Here is a 21,071-nt window from a genome sequence, read left to right as displayed (position 1 = left end):
CTTGAGTTACACCACCAGCGGCACTGGGGCTGCCGGGTGCAGAGGGCAGGGGCCCAATGGAAGCCAATGGGGTTAATGGGGACTTTGGTTATTGGCCGCTAATGAGCAGGCCACTAGGGTGTGGGAGCAAAGCTCCTGGGGTTAAGGTCGACCCTGCAGGGGCCAATGACAAACACAAGAGCTGCACCACCAGCAGCATTGGGGCGGCCAGGGGCAGGGTGCCAAAAAGACATTGGGCACCCTGTGCTTTTCAATGGAGACCTTCGGTTTGGCGAAGTTGCAGCAGGCTCGGACAGAGGGACTTCCAGAAGGTGGCCACCGGCTAGAGACGAAAGTTGGGATCTTGGGGGATGCCTAGACACTATTGGTTGGACCACCCAAGGCCTTGTGGTGTCGGGTGCAGGGGTGTTTTCTGGCATTTTCCTACCAGCTCCGTTGGGGGTCGGAGGGGACTATTCAGGTTGAGGCTGCAGGCATCATCTTGAAGCTTAAAGGATGTATGGCAGCACCAGATATAAGATCAGGATCGCTAGGGAGACCTCCGTGTAGTGTTGGGCCACACAGACTCGGGCCGTGGGTGTTAGGTGCAGAGTGGTGCAGAATCACAGAGTTACCTGAATCTGGATTCGGGTCTTCAAGTCTTTGTTGAGCAAATCTGGTGTTGACAGGAGTCAGAGTCTGTAAGGTGAGTGTCTTGGTCACAGCATTGAGGTCTCCGTAGTCAACACAAAACCTAATTTCTCTCTTTCCACGCTGCGGATGAGGTTTGGGGACTAGGACCACTGGGCTGGCCCAGGGACTCTCAGAAGGCCCAATGACCCCAACTCCAGCATCTTGCTGACTTCAGCCCTGATGCTTTCCTTGACTTGGTCAGACTGGCGATAGATTTTTGTTTTGACACGCATGCTGTCTCCACTGTCCAGATTGTGGGTACACCAGGGTGTCTGACCAGGGCTCAAGGAAAAGAGCTGTGCATACTGTTGCAGAACCTGTCTGCAACCAGCCTGCTGTTGGGCAGAGAAGGTGGCTAAATAGACAACTCTGTCTCCTGATCCTCATCTGTAACCGTGAACATGGTTACATCAGCCCTGTCACAATAGAGTTTAAGGCGGGTCACATGTATCACCCTTTTGGGGGACCTGCTAGTGCCTAGGTCTACCAAGTAGTGCCCTCAATCTTTTTCTCTAGGATAGTGTAAGGGCCACTCCATTTGTCCTGGAGGGCCCTTGGTGCCACTGGATCAATAACCCACACCTGTTGCCCTGACTGGAATTCTACCAGTGCGGCATTTTGGTCCTACCAGAGCTTCAGGAGCTCCTGGCTGGCCTCAAGGTGTTTGGAGGCTTTTTGCATGTACTCTGCCATCCTGGAACTAAGGCCTACTACATCTTAGTCCACCACATTTTGCTTGGGTACATGATGGGTCTCTCCCATCCTTCCCTCACAAGAGAGAGTGGTCCCTTACAGGGTGACCAAACAGAAGTTCAAAGGATGAAAACTCTACTCCCTTCTGAGGCACCTCTCTGTAGGCAAAAAGCAGGCTGGGGAACAGAACATCCCATCTCCTTTTGAGCTTTTCAGGGTGTCCCATTATCATGCCTTTCAATGTCTTGTAAAATCTCTCAACAAGGCCAATGGTTTTTGAGTAGTAAGGTGCTGTGAACTTGTAGATCACTCTACACCATAGTTCTTTAATCTATGGGGCGTCACCCCCAGGGGGGTTTGGAGTAATTGGGAGGGGGTTGCGCATTGACCTGCCTCACTTATGCTTCAAATCCAAAACGTTTAAGTTAGCCGGATTAGTCCTCAACTAGCTTTCACTAACATTCAATCACATTTTGCAGAAAGAAAGTGCACTTTTATTTTATGTGAACAAGCATTCTCCACAAGCATATTTTCATCATGGAATTCTTAGAGCAGCATATTCCTTTTACACATTGACATATGCTGTGGAGGCATCCTACATTTGTAATGTAACTTCAGCACATCTAGCAGAAGCAATTGTCATTGAGCATGATGCATGGCCAATGAATTGAGCGTTACATTCTACATAGCTAGTGTTAGAAATGGGATCTGTGGTTGGCTAAGGTTTGCGCCAAAGCCAGGCAGAGACCACCACTCTAGTCAGGGCTTGGGAGTTACACGCCAAAGATAATCCCTGCTCACCCCTTTAGTAGCTTGGCACGAGCAGTCAGGCTTATCCCAGAGGCAATGTGGAAAGCATTTGCGCATGCACACAACAGCAACAACATCCCATGCACCCTACAAAAGGAACTCCTCACAAGGTGTTATCAAAAATAGCCTTTGTATTCTCAAAAACACATTAGAATATTAAACACATAATGTACACTGTGCCAACTGGCACGGGGCAATATTTACAAGGGATTATGTACACCTGACAGGGCAACATGGACCACTGTCAGAACCATCACAAAGTGAACTTAGTAAAAGAGAAATAGATCATAAAACGTACAACCAGTAAACACTGATAATCACTGTACTTTGTATCAGTCTGTGACATAAACTTCATTATGCACAGTATCACCCGTCTAAATACCTTAGACCCTAACCACCTAAGTATAACTCAGATTAGGGGCGTAAATCACAAAGTGAAGCGTAATCTCACTAACACAAACCATGATATGCAAAACAACCTCATAATCATAGACCATATTTAGAGGTATCAAATAGGGTGCGTAAAACATACTACAGGAATTACATTTCCTAGCACCACAATCACATTTAGAACATAAATCACATTAGGGACTGGCGCCCTATAAATGTAACAATCCCCTTGGCCAACTAGCCATCTCAAAAAGGGGCTCAAATGCCCTATGTCCTCAAAGTCAGGTCTGCTGCCTAGGCAGCGTAGGTCAAGGATGCGCCACTGCGCAAACCTAAACGTTGCAGCTGGCACTAAGTGCTGCGCAGTTGTGCAGGAAAAGATGGGGGTGAAGGAGTGCGTCTCACTCCTGGCTTAACCAAGCCCCCTAAAAGAAAACAACCTAAATGGTGCAGCTGGCACTAATTGCTGTGCAGCTGTAAAAGTTAAAATGCGGCATGGGCTCTCACTGGCCCGTGAAATAACTGTGCCCAATGTTGGAGCCCCACTTTACACTGGGCCACAGTGCTAAATTGCGCTGAAGCCACAAATCAACTAACATCAGGTCATAGCTCAAGGCAAAAAGTTCAGGGCTGAACCTGCCAAAAGGGCCAAGTCAACACATAGCCAATATGGTTTTGATATGGTCCAGGACTTTGACATACTGTGGCCCCAGCGGGGTTTCATGACATCTACTTGCACTCCAATAAAAAATGACCCACAGAGTTTTGAATTTATTGGAAGCTTTAAAGTATCAAAAGAAAATTGCTGCTGTGAAATGTGCTGCACACACGAGCGGAGAAGACATTATTTCATTGGGCAATACGAATTTGCAAAATGCTGTGATTTTGGTTTTTGGTGATAGATGAGAATTCTGAAACCGAAGTGGAAAATCTAGATAAACCTTTTGTAAATGTCAGTTAAACTTTAAAGGACCTTGTAAATTTGCAAAGTGAGACATCACAGCAAGAAATTAAATATTAGGAAAAGCTGGATGTTTTGAAGATAAAGATGGTTTGTGGATTTCAACTAATGGGAAATTTCTGTTGCCTGATTCAATGCTACTGCAAATAACAAGATACATGCATGAATCTACACATATGGTATGTGGTGTTATGTTAGGTATATTTAAGAAGTATTGGTTCAATCCTTATTTTAGATCAACTGAAAACCTCTGTCAAAGATGTGTAACCTGTCAGCGAGTCAATGTTGGTAGGAAAACACAACTTTCCATGAGTAATGCGGGAAAATCAGAAGGTACATTTCTTGGGCTTCCACGGGGCAGGTGAACACATGTAGGCTTCCCAGCACCACATTGTGTCCCTGCGGAAAGAGCAAAGTGGGAATGCCAACCTTACCTGCACCTTTGCACCACCACTTGGAAGGGGGCTATAATCCCCAGACTGCCTTAGGATTAGGGGGCTACACCCAGTCACCGGATCAACGCCACTAAAGTGCACTGCTTTACCACGCTACGAGGGATGCTAGTCTTACTTTGCATCGCCACCTGGAAGGGGACTACAATCCTCTGATGACCCTAGGAGGAGGGGCCACACCAGGAAACTGGATCAGTGCTACTAAAGTGTGCTGCTTTATTGCACCCCTCAGAATGTGTGCAGGCCGTCTTTGCCCGTCATCAACTGGAGGAGGCCAGGCCTTTCCCTCTTGGCTTCACTCTCTGGGGGCCGGCTGCCACCCAGTCTTGAGGATTTCCATTGATGATCCAAGGTGAGACTTCTTTTAAGGTTTCTATTGTACTCCCGACAGCCCCCTGGACCCTACATTTTCTTGCTGATCTTTGGACCTAGTCAAGGATCCTAGTTTAGGCCTTAATAGTATTTGTTTTGTCTAGTCCGACTTTAAAGTCAGGGGCTCCTGGGAAAAATGAGAAAAGCCAAGTAACTTAACCCCATCAAAGCTAAGAATGCTATGTTGGGTGGGTTTATTGACTGAGCAGTATTATGCGGTCACATATGTGAATTCGGCTCTTTTGAAACCGCAAATTATGGTTTGCGACTCGCTAAGAGGAAGGGTCGTGCCAAGGGCATTCCTTCCTAATATCCAGTCTAACTGCAATGTATGATTGTCTTGCGACCTCATTTGTGGTTGCAAAACACTTGCAGTTTACCACCAGAAAGGTTTCATTTTTCTTTTTTAAATCAATCAATCAGTCAATGCATTTATAGAGCGCGCTACTCACCCGTAAGGGTCTCAAGGCGCTGAAGGGAGGGGGGGGTGCTGCGACTGCTAGAAGACCCAGGTCTTGAGGTGTTTCCTGACGATGAGATGGTCATGGGTCAGTCGTAGGTGGGCAGGGAGGGAGTTCCACGTCTTGGCAGCCAGGTAGGAGAATGATCTTCCTCCGGTGGTGGTTCCGCAAATCCGTGGGACGGTGGCGAGGGCAAGGTTGGCGGAGTGGAGCTTGCGGGTTGGAGTGTGGAACGTGAGGCGGTTGTTGAGGTATTCGTGGCCTATGTCGTGGAGCGCTTTGTGTGCATGGGTGAGGAGCCTGAACGTGATCCATTTGCTGACGGGGAGCCAGGGCAGGTCTCTCAGGTGGGCAGATATGTGGCTGTGGCGAGGGATGTCGAGGATGAGTCGTGCGGATGCGTTCTGTATGCGCAGGAGTCTTTTCTGAAGTTTGACTGTGGTTCCTGCGTATAGGGCGTTCCCGTAGTCTAGTCGGCTGGTTACGAGGGCCTGGGTGACCGTCTTTCTAGTTCCGATAGGGATCCACCGGAAGATCTTTCGGAGCATGCTCAGGGTGTTGAAACATGAGGATGAGATGGCGTTGACTTGCTTGGTCATCGTGAGAGAGGAGTCCAGGATGAATCCCAGGTCATGGTCCGTGGGTGTCGGAGTGGTGCCCAGTGCTGTGGGCCACCAGGAGTCGTCCGAGGCGGATGGGGATGGTCCGAGGATGAGGACCTCCGTCTTGTCTGAGTTCAGTTTCAGACAGCTAAGTTTCATCCACTCCGCGACGTTTTTCATTCCTTCCTGGAGGTTGAATTTGGCTGTGTCGGGGTCTCTGGTGAGGGAGAGTATCAGCTGGGTGTCTTCGGCATATGAGATGATGTTGAGGTTGTGTTTGCGTGCGATGGCGGCGAGGGGGCTCATGTAGATATTGAAGAGGGTCGGGCTGAGCGACGAGCCTTGGGGTACGCCGCAGATGATCTTGGTGGCCGCGGAGTGGAAGGGAGGGAGGCGGACTCTCTGGGTTCTGTCGGAGAGGAACGAGGTGATCCAGTCCATGGCTTTACCTTGGATCCCAGCATTGTGGAGGCGGGTTATTAGGGTGCGATGGCAGACTGTATCAAAGGCAGCTGAGAGGTCTAGGAGGATGAGGACGGTTGTTTCCCCATTGTCAAGCAGGGTCCTGATGTCGTTGGTGGCTGCGATGAGGGCGGTCTCGGTGCTGTGGTTTGCTCGAAATCCGGACTGGATGGGTCGAGAGAGCCATTGGTCTCGAGGAATGCGGTCAGCTGTTTATTGACGGTCTTCTTGATGACTTTTGCAGGGAAGGGAAGAAGAGAGATGGGGTGGAAGTTCTTGAGGTCTTTAGGGTCCGCTGTGGGTGTCTTCAGTAGGGCGTTGATCTCTGCGTGCTTGCAGCTCTCTGGGAAGGTGGCGGATGTAAGGGAGTTGTTTATGACGTTCCGGAGGTGGGGTGCGATGATGGTGTCGGCTTTGTTGAAGATGTGGTGAGGGCATGGGTTGGAAGGAGAGCTGGAGTGGATGGTGTTGATAACGTGGGTGGTGTCTTCAGTGCTGATGGGAGTCCAAGCGCTGAGGGTAGTTGTAGGGGGTGTTGGTTCGTGGCTGGGGGCGGAGTATGGGCGCCGAAGCTGTTGTGTATATTGGCGATCTTGCGGTGAAAGAACGTGGCGAGGGAGTTGCAAAGGTCTTGCGATGGTGTGATGTCATTGCTGCTGGCGCTGGGGTTGGAGAACTCTTTTACGATGCTGAAGAGTTCCTTGCTGTTGTGTATGTTGTTGTCCAGCCGCTCTTTGAATGATGTCTTTTTGGTGGTGCGGATCAGCTGGTGGTGTTTGCGAGTGGCGTTCTTGAGGGCTGTCAGGTTTTCTGTCATCTGTTTGCGGCGCCAGGTTTTCTCGAGGGTTCGGCAGGATTTCTTCCATTCTTTGAGGTCGTCGGTAAACCATGTGGCTTTCCTGTTGCCGGGCTTGCCTGGAGGGTTCTTCAGTGGTGCAAGGGCATTGGCACAGTTGATGATCCACTGTGTGAGGTTGCGGGCTGCGTCGTTGGTGTCAGCAGTGTTGATTGGTGGGTCCTGGCTCAGTGATGTGGTTAGCTGGTTTGTGGTGACTTTGCTCCAGCATCTGCGGGGAATCTGTTGCGGGAGGTGGTGGGATGTGGTCTTCTTAAAGGTGAAATGGATGCAGCTGTGGTCGGTCCAGTGTAGTCCGGTGGAGTGACTGAAGGTAACGTGGCCGCTGGCAGAAAAAATGGGGTCGAGTGTGTGGCCAGCGTAGTGGGTGGGGGTGTTCACCAGTTGCTTGAGTCCGAGGTTGGCGAGGTTGTCGAGCAGGGTGGTGGTGTTGTTGTCGTTGTTGTTCTCCAGGTGGAAGTTCAGGTCCCCTAGGAGGGTTCCTCTGAGGGTGGTCTTGGGGTTGGTGTGGATCTGGAAGTGTAGGTGTTCGGCGGTGGTGAGGGCAGCTTCGGAGTTGATCGTGACGTCGATGGTGTTCCTGTAGATGATGGTGATTCCTCCTCCGGTTCGGTTGACGTGGTCCTTTTGAGTGATCTTGTAGCCGTCCGGGATGGCTGTGGCGATGTCGGGGGCTGAGGAGGCATTCATCCAGGTTTCCGTGAGGAAGACGACGTCTGGTGCTGTTGTGTCGAGGAGGTCCCAGAGTTCGACGGGCGTGCTTGTAGACGGAGCGTGTGTTGAGCAGGATGCACTTGAGGTGGTTGTTTTTGTTGCCTTGTCTGGACGGTGGGGTGCTTGTTCAGACGCAGGTGAATTTACAGACTAGGCAGGAGAAGGGTCCGTGTGTGCACTTTGTGGTTGCTCGATAGCAGGCAGATGGTCGGCCGGTGTTGAGTGCGTGGAGGGTGGTGGTGTCGTATCTCAGTCGGATTTCTTGGTTTTGGCAGGGGCCAGGGGTTCTGGCGCTGGGCGTGGTCCAGGCGCGGACGGGCGCAGACGGGCTTGCCTTTGTCGCGCCTTCGGCTCGGCCTCTGTGCAGCCTCCATATGAGGGGCTGTGGGAGGAAGAAGCAGCTGGGAGATGGGAGCGGGGCGGCGAATGGGGCACCAGGGGGGCGGGCCGCATGGGAAACAGCATCGGGAAGCGCAAGGGAGGGGAGCGGGTGGGGGAGTGACACAAAAGGCAAAAAGGGGGCAGAGGGAGAGGGCACAAAGGGCACCAGTAAGCGACAATCAACAGTAAAAACAATCAGTGGCAACAAAAATGAAAGGTCGGAATCAAGAAATAAACAAGCACAGGCAAACCAAGCAAGACCGGCCGTGGAGCTGGAGAAGGCGGTCAGGACACACCGGGTAGCGGCATCGGGACAGCGGCACATTCTGTTTTCCTTTAAGGAAAACGAGCTGCATTTAAAAAAAATTAAAACTGCTTTAGTTAAAAACTGACCCCAGCAGGCCACCATCCTTGGGAGTGCTATCCATTCGTAATAGGGTCGCAAATAGCACCAGCCTCATGAATATTATCTATAAAACCCAGGGGTTTGCCCTAATTACCCCGACACATCTGGGAAAAAGCATACAGAATCAATAAGCAAAAAGATGGGTGGGGATCGATCAGTCTAATTACAAAGTAGAAAAAAAATACATTAGTTCCTACAGATGAGAGCATAGTCCCCAGGTAAATTCTTTAAAGAATTCAGAATTTCACTGAACCTTCCCCAATTCTTTCACACGTCAGTTTTTATGTTTTCTTTTCCATAATTCACAAAACCAAAAATATTAAACATGAAAAAGCACAATGATCAAAAACAGTTCATGATTACTTCCTACCCATACACTCTAAACCCGGTTGCAAAACAACACAAATATTTATGCAATCCAAGGGGAGATAGTCCATAACACACAAATATGAGGGATCCTTCCACCTCCACTCAGTCCATGAAGTGCGTAATTCAAAATATAATTTTTAATCTGTTCGACTTCTCTACTTCTTCTGGTTGACGTGTTTCGGCACACTGATTCGGGCCTCATCAGGACATGGGCAAAAAAAGAAAAAAAACATTGGTGTCGAGGCAGGTATGGCGGGCCCAACTTTTGAGATGCTCTGCCCTGTATGTCATCAGACAGTGCCTTCAATGTCTGCGTTCTTCCCCTCTACATGTAAAAGGAGATGAAATTGCTTTGTCACTATGGGCACATTCTCCTGTGATACACTGTTGGCAATATCCGAACAATGCCACACTTATTATAATTTTCTTCGCTCTGTGGAAAACTTGAATGTGGATCTAGACCGGCGGCATCAGCAGGCCGTCCGGACCGCTTGTATCCCAAATGCAGGCTTCTGTGTTCACGCCACAGAAATTCCAAAGAGGCAGGCAATTTGTGACCCCATTAAGAATCGCTAACAGTGTCTGTGACTCGCAAACTGTAAGCATAGTACATCGGGCCCAAAGAGGTTCAACTCGCTGAGCGATGACTTTCCCTGCTGCTGAAATTTTTTATTTGATCCCTCTTGCTAATCTCACAGATTTTCCCATCCTTGTTGGGGGGTCTCAAAGCAATGTACCAGATAGTCCTGAGACTCCCATTCACCTGGCCCAGGACTGTCTACCACCCACTTCGCCAACTTTGCATCTTGTGTACCATACTCACCAGCGAAGTGCACAAAACAAACTAGAACAATGGCTACTATGGAGGACCTTATGACATTGCACCCATGCGCTTATCTCTGCGCTTCTCATCACCACTCAGAGGGCCTTGACCCAGACTATAAAGCCCTCCATTTCAGGATGTCAGATCTCCTCAACTAAGTCTTAGCTTCTAGTCTTTCTCCCTACTTGAGCACCTGTTGGTTATCAAAATGAAACTGTGACTTTGCAGGCCTGGACCTGGCGCTTTTGTTAGGAAGCAATCCAATTAAACCAGGAAACCTTCTGCTGTAATTCTAAATCTCCCATTTTGTCCAATTTGACGTTATCAAATGAATGTATTACCAATTGCGATGTGCCTATTAGCAAGCCCACTGTATCATCTGTTAATGAATCAACCCTAGTAGGCTCTAGTAGTGCCAATTTTAGGCCATTGCCACCATACCTCTGTTCCCACTAACAAGGTCAAGTTGCTGAGTTGCAAAGTAGCCGGCTTGCAGCTAAAGTACAAATGAGGAACTGGGTCAATTTTATAGCTGCTTTTGACATTTTTATTTTACAGGATACCTGGGCCTCTAGGGATTTTTTTTGTGACAGTTATAAGAGTTTTTATATCCCTGTTATTTCATCCGGAATGGCAGGGCTAGGGCTGGGCTAGCTATACGGTTTAAGATCACCTTTGACTCTCTTAATCTTGTCTATCTCCACTTACAGTAGACTGATCCTGGCATTTTGTTTTAAATTAATTTTTACAATGATTATTTTTCTACCAATGTTAACCCCAATTGTCTATCTTTTTAAAAAATTCATTGATGAGTTGGAATCCAGTCCTGCCTACTCAGATTCTGGCTTTAATATCATTTTGGCAGGAGATTTGAATGCCAATCTTGTTACCGAAGCACAGGACCAGACGATCGAGGTTCACAGTTCTTCAGTTATCAACTACTGGAGACTTTTACTGAGGCCTGATGCTCCTTCCCTGTCTGCTCAAAAATGAGCTTTGTAACACATTTGAATGGGCTGTGCAAGGGAGTCGTATGACCCCCACTTCTGTTGGAGGTGCAGGTCTGTCAATCATTGACTATATATTTACTAGTAGGAACTTGGCAGATTATATTAAGGATGGGCCGGTCATCCCCAGCCCTGTCAGTGATCACAACCCACTTTATATTACGTTGGCATGCCTGGTGCATTGTCCCCAGGCTACTGCAGTGGGATGGTCCAACCTACGTCTGAGAAATGAGGGGCTGGGCCTTGTTTGTAGGTCTGCAAACATGAGTGATATTCAGTGTAGGCTCTGCATCAATCATTTGAACCTGCTTTCTGATTGTCTTAGATCTACTTCCGATCCAGATTGTAGTGTGCATGCTTCTGTCATCTTAGGTCACACCATTAGATCCTATCTCCTAAAACCACCTGTTTGTAACAGGAACCCTAGTCATTCTTGTTTTGACAGGCAATGTAGTGACCCTTGAGGCATCTTCATAGTGCCTTAAGGGCAACCCTTAGGAATAGGGCGGCCATCGCAAAAATAGGAGACGCTATAAGATGGCTTTCACTAAGAGGAAATCCGAATGGAGGCATGAAGCTTGGACTACCCTGGTTTTCTGTAAGGCCAGAAGTTGCAGCCCATTTTGGAATATTGTTAATAAAGACAAAATTCTGAAAACTGATTGTAATCAAGTATGTACCAAAATCCCTGCATACTGCTGGCTCAAACACTAACGCCAGGTGTATCATTCAGCTGATCCTGATAGCGAGGCACCTGTTTCTATTCTGCCCATATATCCTTTGGATATCGAATTTAGAGTTAATGAGGTCACAGAGCCCGTCAACGAGAGTCCTAACTCTAAAGCACCAGGCCCAGCTGGAGTGCCTATGGACCTGTATAAACTGGAGGTGGATCTATTGGTGGCTATTATCACCTGTTTTTCTAATGTTGCATGTAAAAAAGACATTCTGAGTCTTAGCGTTAAGCTAATATTGTGCCTATTTTTTTTTAAAAGGCAACAGGGCCTCCCCTAGTTGTTATAGGCCAATTTCCCTTATTGATTCCACTGCTAAAGTTATTGCCATGGTAGTTCTGAATAGAATCATGTCCTGGTCAACTGAGAGCCACATTATTTCTGATATCCAATATGGTTTCAGAACTGGCCTGGGCACCCCAAAGCAGTTTTTAAACTTCCACCTGCTAAACAGCAACTATACTTTAGTCCTATACTGGTATCTGTTTGTGTTATTTTTATTTTAGCATGTTCATGTGAACTGCCTGACCGTGCTACCAGTCAGTTCATTTAATCTTCCGCCCTTTTATTTTTCTTGGTGGTAGAAACCCTGTTTATCAGGGACACAGTAACCTCTTTCTTCCTTTATATCCTTTTCTTTTACAGGTTGGACTGAGAATCACACAGACAGTAGGTTGCACTTGAGGGGCACCATTATTGTGTGGGGGAGCTCACTTTTATATGTTGATGTACTGACGAAGCACCACAGACCAATTTGATGGCGTGAAAGATCTGAGTGAGAGACCGAGTGAGGCCTCCACCTCATGACTATAGGGTATCTTCCTCACATAGTCGTAAAACATTGACTACGGAACCTCTAAGGTAGCATTTACCTGTTCTAGTTTTTGTTAATCTCTGACAGGGTGGTTTACCAATTAAAGGATAGTTTGTGAGCTCCCCTGTCGGTTTTAACCCACAAATATGTTTCACTACTCCACTACACCAGTCACCTCACTTGCATGCATCATACAGCATCTCTTAAAAAGATCTACGTCAAAGTGACCCTTCGGGGGACCCGTAGGGCATTGCAGCGCCGGCCCTACGAGGAGCAACACCCTATGATGAAGCATGACATCCCCTTAGGAATGTGTGAGGGCAACATGAGACAGTCTTGTTGACTGTTCTCATGATATAGGTCCAGTTACAACTGTTAGTCACACTCTTTTCTCCTTTTTAGGAACAGAAGCCCCCTTTTTGATTATTTGTCCTTTTTAAGAGCCCTTCACACAGACTTAAAAGCTACCATCAGATATGGGCCTAATGGGAAATGTAGCAAGAGCTTTGGCCTGGGCTGAGGCATCTGGCAAGGCTGAGTTTTAGCATCAATTTTATTGTATCCACTGCTCGGTTCACCTATTGCCGCCGGCACCTTCGGGCGGGAGTTCTGATCTCGTGAGAGTGAACTCACGTAAAAGGCTTCAAGCCTTCAAACAATGTCCGGTCCTTTCTTTGAAGGCTTAAAACTATTTTTATTTTTATTATGTATCAATGACTTGGATTTAAACCTATTTATTATGGGAAAGAACATACAAGCTGCTGGTGGGCGGAGCATCCGCATCCTCCTTTACACAGACATTGTTGTTCTATTATCCAGAACACCCAACAGTCTTCAGCAACTTTTAGAAATGTTTGTAAATTTTATGGACAACCTAAGCCTGGTTACGAACTCTGCTAAGTCTTTTGTTATGGCTTGTGGCCCCAAAAATATGAAGCTGCAATCATTAGCATTGAGGGGGCCCCCATTTCCAGAACTCATGAATTCTTGTAACTAGGGGTAACATTTGACTCCCAGTGAACTTGGGGCATGTGCTTGAAGCAGAGGAGACTTACGTTTTGTAACTCAATTGGTTCCCTTTGTAGTCTTGCCTCTAAATTTGGTAACATGCCTATTGCACCCATGGTGGATATTGATAAACGAAAGTGCCTACCAGTTTTAACATATGGAGCTCGCTTCTGCGGCTACAAGAGAAGCAGGTTCCTGCAGGGAGAGAACAGAGTATGCATTTTGTGGCGATCATCTGTGTACTCAGTACATGAGAAACTTGGTATACCGTGTGTAGCTGACGAAATTAGTTTGGCACCACTGAGGTTATGGTCTTCAATTTTGAAAAAACCCGAATCCTGCCTAAATAAGATTATATTGGACTGTCTGTCGTGTGACAGAGGCCTTGTATCCCTTTGTTTTCTTATATCAAGGACACCTATATCAAGTTAGGCTGACCCAATATATTTCTTCAGCCTGCTAATATTTCAAGCATCGATAAAATCTTGGTCGGGTCCAGATTCAGGGACCTTAAAAGGAGGAAAAGAAAATGAATGTAGCTGAAGTATCTGGCCAATAAGGAGTAGCTATTGTATCTAAACTGCACTGTGGCTGGAACCATATCTGGAGTGGTTCCCAAAATCATGGGACAGATCTTGACTAGATTCAGCCTTTGGACTGGTATGGAGTCAGCTTTCATTCCCCCTAAGTCAGTATGATCTGAATTATATTCTGGTATGCTCTTGCGACAAACACTCTTTGCAAACTCTGGCCCATTTTGTATATTTCTGTAGATTTTATCGTATTTTTATTAAAAGGTTTTTAATTCCATTCCTTAAATGTGCTTTGATTAACAAGCAACCTGTGGCCCTCTTATTCCTACAAAGGCTCCCCTCTCTGGAAGTTTGTCTAGTCTGGTCACCTTTCTGAAGTGTGCCCTTCAGCGCAGACAATATTGCCACAGTTGTTTTGATTTCAAACTTTGTGTTAGTTGGGCTGTTCTTGTCAATATGATGTATGTTTTAACATCTTGTTTGCACTCTGTTTGATGATTTGGGGTTTTAGGCTTCAAATCCGATTCTAGCAAGAAGCTATTGGATGCTGTTTTAGAGATTGCAATATTTCCTTGCTTTACAATAGTTTTAAAATGTGTATGTGCATGTGCTTTTATGGTTCTGCATATATGAGCCGAATAAAGTAAGTAAGTAAGAAGGTCCATTCACAAGGTTACATGTAGATATTGCAGAAATGCCAGTTTGCAGTGGTCTAAGATCCATCTTAGTGGTCATTTGTTTGCTCAGTAGATGGGTTAAAACATACCAGACAAGGCATTGCGATGCCCTCACTGGGGCCAATCTATTTTTGAGGAAGTTGATTCATAGATTTGGCCTGCCAGCTCCTTTAGAAGCAGATGGGGGAACTTATTTAAATAATGAGATTACAAGAGTCCTATACATGATGCTGAAAACAGATCAAAAGTTCCATTATAGTTACCATCCCGAAGCATCAGGGGTAATGGAGGGTGCAAACAGTATAATGAAAGTAAAATTAACTGTGTGCTATTCGATGTAGTTGAAATGGCCTGATGCTGTTCCTGTAGTTATACTCTTGTTACACTTGCATGAGAAGCACCCCAAATAAAGGCACATAATTAACACCACATCAGGTGTTAATGGGTAGAGCCATGAGGGTTCCTGTTATTCCTTCAGCTGCTCTTGTAAATATTACTGATGACATGGTTCTGGATTACTGGAAAGGTTTGGCTGATGTGGTACACTCTGTCTCTCAGTAGGTGAAATTAAGTGCAGCTTCAGCAAACAATAACCCTGCCATGATCTGGAGCCTGGACACTGGGTTGTGGTAAAGGAGCACATTTGAAAGACCTGCCTGGAGCCTCAGAGGAAAGGATGCAATCAGATCATATTGTTGATGATAACTGCTGTGCTTTCATTTGTCCCAAATGTCACATGAACAGATTATTGACTACAGATGAAGAAGCAGTGATACAAGCTGCTGATTAACAGAGTCGGCCTAAGCTCGCTACATGAATTCAGAGGGGGAGAAAAAGAGTTCAATAAGCAAATCAAAAAATCAAGAAATTAAAAACTTTATAAACCGAAAATAAAACCCTTGAGCAGTTCAAAGTATTTTAGTCACAAAATGTGCAAATAAAGATACAAATGTGGCAGGTGAAGCAAATGGAATTTAATACAAGTTGAATGGTCTGAAGATGTGAATTAAAGAATGAGAGCTTGGCAAAGATCCAATGGTCTAAAGAGAAACAAAGGGAAATCACGGAACCAGGTACAGATCTGAATGACAGAGTGTGAAAAGTCTGAAGTCAAAGGATAAACAAGAGTAAGAGTGCCAAACAAGAAGTCCACAGCTCCTGAATGGGCATATCTGACAAAGATTGAACCAGAGGAAAGAAGCATTGATCTGTGAGATAGTCAGTTTTTGTTTAAACAATCCTCATTAATTGAAATATGAACCAAAAATGAAGGTAATTTAATATTTTTGAGAAGAAAAGTTTAGATTTTTAAATTTTATAAGTGAGTCTACATAGCTCTCATAGAGAAGAATGTTAGGTTTTGCCTCCATATTAAGAGTGTTCTCATCTTGGAGGACTAATTTTACACCCACTTAGATATTCAGTTGAAAGTAGTTTTATGCCTGCGTAGCCCTTTGTGAACAATGAAGCTTTACTTCTTGCACAGAATGGTGTGCTGCAATGAGCTATTTATCACTCCTGTATGATTTTGTGACTATCTAACGTGCTGAATTATATGCCCACATTGATTTAATGTCCTGCTTGCATCTATGTCTGAAGGATGATTTTACTAATGCCCGCATTTGTCACTATTTCTGTTAAATGCCTGCATTATATTGATTCTAACATTTTGGCCTTTGTTTTTTAGACCAAGGTTTTACCAAGAGACTGTTTTTATAGAAGGAAAATGGCCTCATATGAAGAAGAATGTTTTCAGTCTTAAAACATATTCTTATTAAAATGGTTTGAAATGGGAATCTTCGTGAGTTTATATGTCCCAGTAAGACATGCTTTAATCCATATAAATAATACACAATACTAGAGATAGTAGATTAGATTATAGAAATAGATTTGATTGAAATTTAGGGGAAAATACGTATGCAAATCCTAATTAGTATAAGAGCAAATTGGATGTTTCTAAATGTTATAACTGCACACACCTGCCTACTTCTGTTTCTGAAGAAGCACTCTAAGTCCAGTTGATCTTGTCTTACTGGTTATCATGCATTCATTTATGTTTCCTTATCATGTAGCAGGAATTTCTGGAATAGTACAAAGTAGATTATATTGGTTATATACAAAAGTGCCTGAAGTTGTAGGATTGCATTATTCTACTAAATATAATAATACCATTATGTTTTGTAATGAAAAACATCACAAATGAGAAATGTGTTTCAACTGACTGATGCGGAGCTTAATTTTCTTAGAGAATATAATGCGAGAAGAGTGAAAATGAGTATGAGTGGTGTTGAAGGAATGGGGTTTCATAAAAAAGAAGGGATTATAATTAAGAATTCACAGGTGCAGTTCAGGGTTTTTCAAGAGAAGAATGGAGTTGTGTGTATGATGCATGCAGGACGTGGTAGATTGAATACTTCAGTCATGACTGGAATAAGTGAACATGGTTATGTTTAAATAATTGTTTTAAATTGTATTTTGGGTAAAGGCTCATTTTAGATGCATTTAACTCATCTGTGATGAAACAGCTTATTTTAATATGCTGAGAAACTGTATTGGATCGTGATATTTAGCTATGTGTTTCCCTTAAATCTGTTATGTAATTAACCTGAATGAAATGAGTATAGTGACTTATAAAAGAGTGAAAAATGGGGTTGGTCAAGTGCTTATAGACGTGTTTAGTGTATTTATTCCTCCTATTGGCGTGGCTTTAAATTATGTGCAGATTAGAAAGTTGCCTGTTTTAATGGTATGTTTGGCTACTAATAATGCAGGTGCAGTAACTAAAATTAATGAAGAAATGATTACCATTTGTGTAAAACGGATTAGCTTTAGGTATGCTTTTGTCAAAGGAAGGTAGAGTTTGTCTTTTAATTTGGGTTCAGCATTGTTGTACATTTGTACCTTTATATAGCGTGGCCATTAATAAATATATTGATAGTCTCGCTCTTACTGCCATCCGTGCTGTTTGGTGTTGCCGGAGAGGTCCAGGGGGACTGCATCGCCCAGCCTGCCTTCCCGGTTGCCGTGTAATCAGAAAGCGCCAGGAGGCGCTTAAAACGGGTCGCGACCTCCTGCAGCGCGGGTCTCGCTCTTACTTCTATGCCTGCTATTTGGTGTTGCCGGAGAGGTCAAGAGGCACTGCATCGCCCAGGTTGCCTTGCCGGTTGCCGTGTAATCAGAAAGAGCCAGGAGGCGCTTAAAACGGGTCGCGGCCTCCCGCAGTGCTGGACATGCGTGGGCGTGCTCCGGCCACGCCCGGCTGCGCCAGTCCAAGCCAGGACCAGGCAGGGCAGGACCAGCCCTCTGACGGTCACCTTCCATTTGCAGCTCTGGACACATAAGGTACTGTTATTCTATCCCACTGGCATCCGACCTCTACAATCGTCTATTGCACATTTGCACTCCAGTCAGTCATCAAGGCTCAAGCACTAAGCAGTGATTTTCACAACACCGAGGAACTTCTGGCTATCTGAGAACTCATCCTTTTTCTTTCGTTTTAGTTATCAGTGTTTGCATTTTATTACTGTTAATTGTTGTTTTCTAGTCATAGTTTGAAACGGCCTGATGGGGAAAAGGAAAGCATCGGACTATTGGGAGGGGGGCCCTTGAAGAAAGGTAAAAAAGAAAAAAAAATCATCTAAGCAATCATTGGGTAAACCTAACACCGTTATGGACCGTATTGTTAATCTTGTGGGTGAATGTGAGGAGATTCTACTGGCTCCATCTGGCATGAGTGGAAGCACTCCAAAGGAGGTTAACACTTTACCCCCATTTCAACTACTACCCCCCACAAAATCTCCCCATCAATCCCTGATATGTTTAAAAAGTCTTCTTTGTAGGGCCAGCAAGCAGATGTTCAAGAAAGGTCTTTAGGTACAGAGAGATGTTCCACCGAGCCTGTTATTAATTGCACAAATAGATTTTCACCCCTAATGGATATCCCTGAGGAACCCAGTGAACATTTGGGGACAGAATGTGAATGTGTTAGATGTGCCTACATAACAAACAGAGATATGTGCTTATGCACAGCTTTGTTCAGAGAACAGATAGCCGATTTAAAAGTCCAAACTAGGCAATTCTTAGACGAAGCTAAACAACTTAAGGCAATCTCCCTAGCACTAAAAACGCGATCTTGCACAAATCAACAAGTCACTGAAGCTCCAATACGGACCCAAGATCACAGAGCGACCAACACTGAAAAGGGAAATCCTTGTAGCTCAAATTTAGAATTTGAAGCTAAAGGCCAATCAGTAATATGTATTAACAAATCGACTTATGGCCCAAATGTTTTGCAGCATCCTGCTATTAATGACAAGCCAGTTAATAGATCTCATCGTTTGCCAAATATGGGCGACAGAATAGAATCTTCCAACTTCCATCGTCCTAATGAACAGACTAGGGCTGTACCAACAACCAGATGGAACCGTTCGGATAAATCCCTGTCCTGTTCCTCTAAAAGTCAAATCTATCTGACTAACGTCCCAAAAATTTCACCTAGCTTAATTAAGGAAGATGAGCATTTCCTGATTAACAAATGTGCCCAGTGGTTGAGACATGTATGTAAGTGTAGATCCATAATCAGGGAGGATATATCCTCCGCTGTTAGACGACCATATAATTGGAACAACACCGATTACGTGTGTCTCACCCTGGCCACTCCATTACTGGTAGAAAATCTGTTAGCTTTTGACTTAAGAACATCACATATGATACATACAGACATCAGGCTGAAATTAGTTCCTCCCAACAATGATCTCACCCAAACAATCACTGCCCCAGAGCCAAGTGTACTTCGGGACTCGTCCCTCCAAAATATAGATTGACTTTTAATTGATCCTTGTCTTACATTTAGTTCTTTAAAAGTCTCGCATTTAGAGGAGGCCGCAAGCCACTGTTCAGAACTTTACCCCGGCACAGGCCAAGCTGGAAAGAACACTAACAGAATTATTTGAGCCTCTAACATCCCTGCTGACAGATCTCCCTAGCCCAATTGACAATTATGAAACAGCCTCAGCTCATTGTAGTACGTGAATAACCAGGGTGGTTAACCAGGGCAACTCAGCAGTCAAACAAGATACATCTTTTTTGACACTTTTATCCTGGAATATAGCAGGTTTGTCTCCCAAACTCTCATCATTGGACTGGTCAGACTGCATAGATAAACAGGATATTATAGCCTTCCAAGAGACTTGGGCGCTTATTCCAGTCCACCATCTGGGCTATTTAAACTTTTATAAACCAGCAATAGGTGGTCGGAAAGGCAGACCGTCAGGAGGTCTAACAATATGGGTAAAGCAGAGCCCCCTTTATAAGATAGTAGAGAAGGAGACTGACAGTATGGATCTGATGGCAATACTATCTGCCCTAAATATCCCCCCAATCTACTTATAGTTAATGTATATGCCAGGGGCATTGTGGGTGGTAGATCATCTAAGACAATTTTAGACCTTAACCACTTCTTAGATAGAATGAGTGAGGGGAACAAACTAGTCATAGTGGGAGACTTTAATACCATATTTGAGCCCCTGGACGCAACCTCAGTGCAGACGAAGACGCCCAGTGGGGTATTCCCCAACTGGAGATATCACCAATTAAAAAATGGACTGAGACAGCGCTCCAACTGAAAGAACTCAGCCTAGAAAGGGGAGTCAGGGCTGTGAACGGTCGCAATCCCTCTGACTGCTTAGAAACACACACTTACAACAGCGGTTTAGGGAGCAGACATATTGACTACATTCTTATCAACATAGAAAACAGGTCATCCCTAGTAGGCATGGAGGTCTGTGCAAGGAATGAAACTGATCATAACCCACTACTGTTAAAACTTAAGGTAACAGGCCATGTAACATCTCTCCCCACGGTTGCAGCAATAGAGACAGCCGAGGTTATATTAATTAATGAAAAGAGGCGGGTCAGGTGGTCACGGGTTGTTGAGAATGAAAGCTCCCTAGGAAAAATGCAAGAAGAGGTGTCGAGTACACTAGACAGATTACAAAAATGTAATAATCAGAGAGAAATCAATTTTAATATTATCCGACTCCACAAGACCATGTTTGAAAACATTAGGCACTTCTTTGTTAAACCCGCCAATACACCAAAGAGAGCCTTACCAAAGCCTGATCACTAGTATAACAAGGATTGCAAAGAAGCATACAGACAGCTGTCCCGGGAAATCAGAAACAAAGATATAGATAAAATTAGAATAGCACATAAAAAGTATAAAATCACGCAAACGTTAGCAAAAAAGGAATGGGATGAGCAACGGTGGGGGGATCTCCCACAAGCCAGCAAAATGAAAAAATATGCAGTCATTCTGGCAGCTGGTAAAGAGGGGTACAGGAGGTCAAGATAACATTCCCGCAAACTGTATTGCGCCTGACCAGTGGGTATTCTTTTTTGAGAACCAATTTGCAGTAAGAGAGATCTTACCTACCTTTCAAGTTCCAACCAAAGATATAATAATAACGTTCTCAATAAGCGAAGTGAAAAAGGCCTTGAACTTAGTACCAAAGGGCAGGGCTCTCGGCCCCGATTGCATTCTGGCGGATCTATTCTTATCTGACAAGGATAATGGGTTCCAATACATTTTAATCCTTGCAAATGCAATAGCTAGTGGAGCCCCCATCACCGACTCCTAGCGAGGAGCCGAGATATTACCTATTTATAAGAAGAGTGACCGTTCTAGCCCAAGCAACTACAGGCCAATCAGCCTAATTGACTGTACTCAAAAGATTATGGCTAGATTGGTCTTGAATAGAATGCAGACATGGATAGATGAGAATTATATATGATCCCCTTTTCAAGCAGGTTTTAGGACCCTTGTAAGCACAATTGATCAAGTTTTTTACTTTGTTTTAAAATATTGGCGCGTCGT

The sequence above is a fragment of the Lissotriton helveticus genome, chromosome 2_1 (genome assembly GCF_964261635.1).
Source record: "Lissotriton helveticus chromosome 2_1, aLisHel1.1, whole genome shotgun sequence".
NCBI lineage: Eukaryota > Metazoa > Chordata > Amphibia > Caudata > Salamandridae > Lissotriton > Lissotriton helveticus.
The sequence above is the reverse complement of the archived record's forward strand: the minus strand, read 5'-3'. Positions refer to the sequence as shown.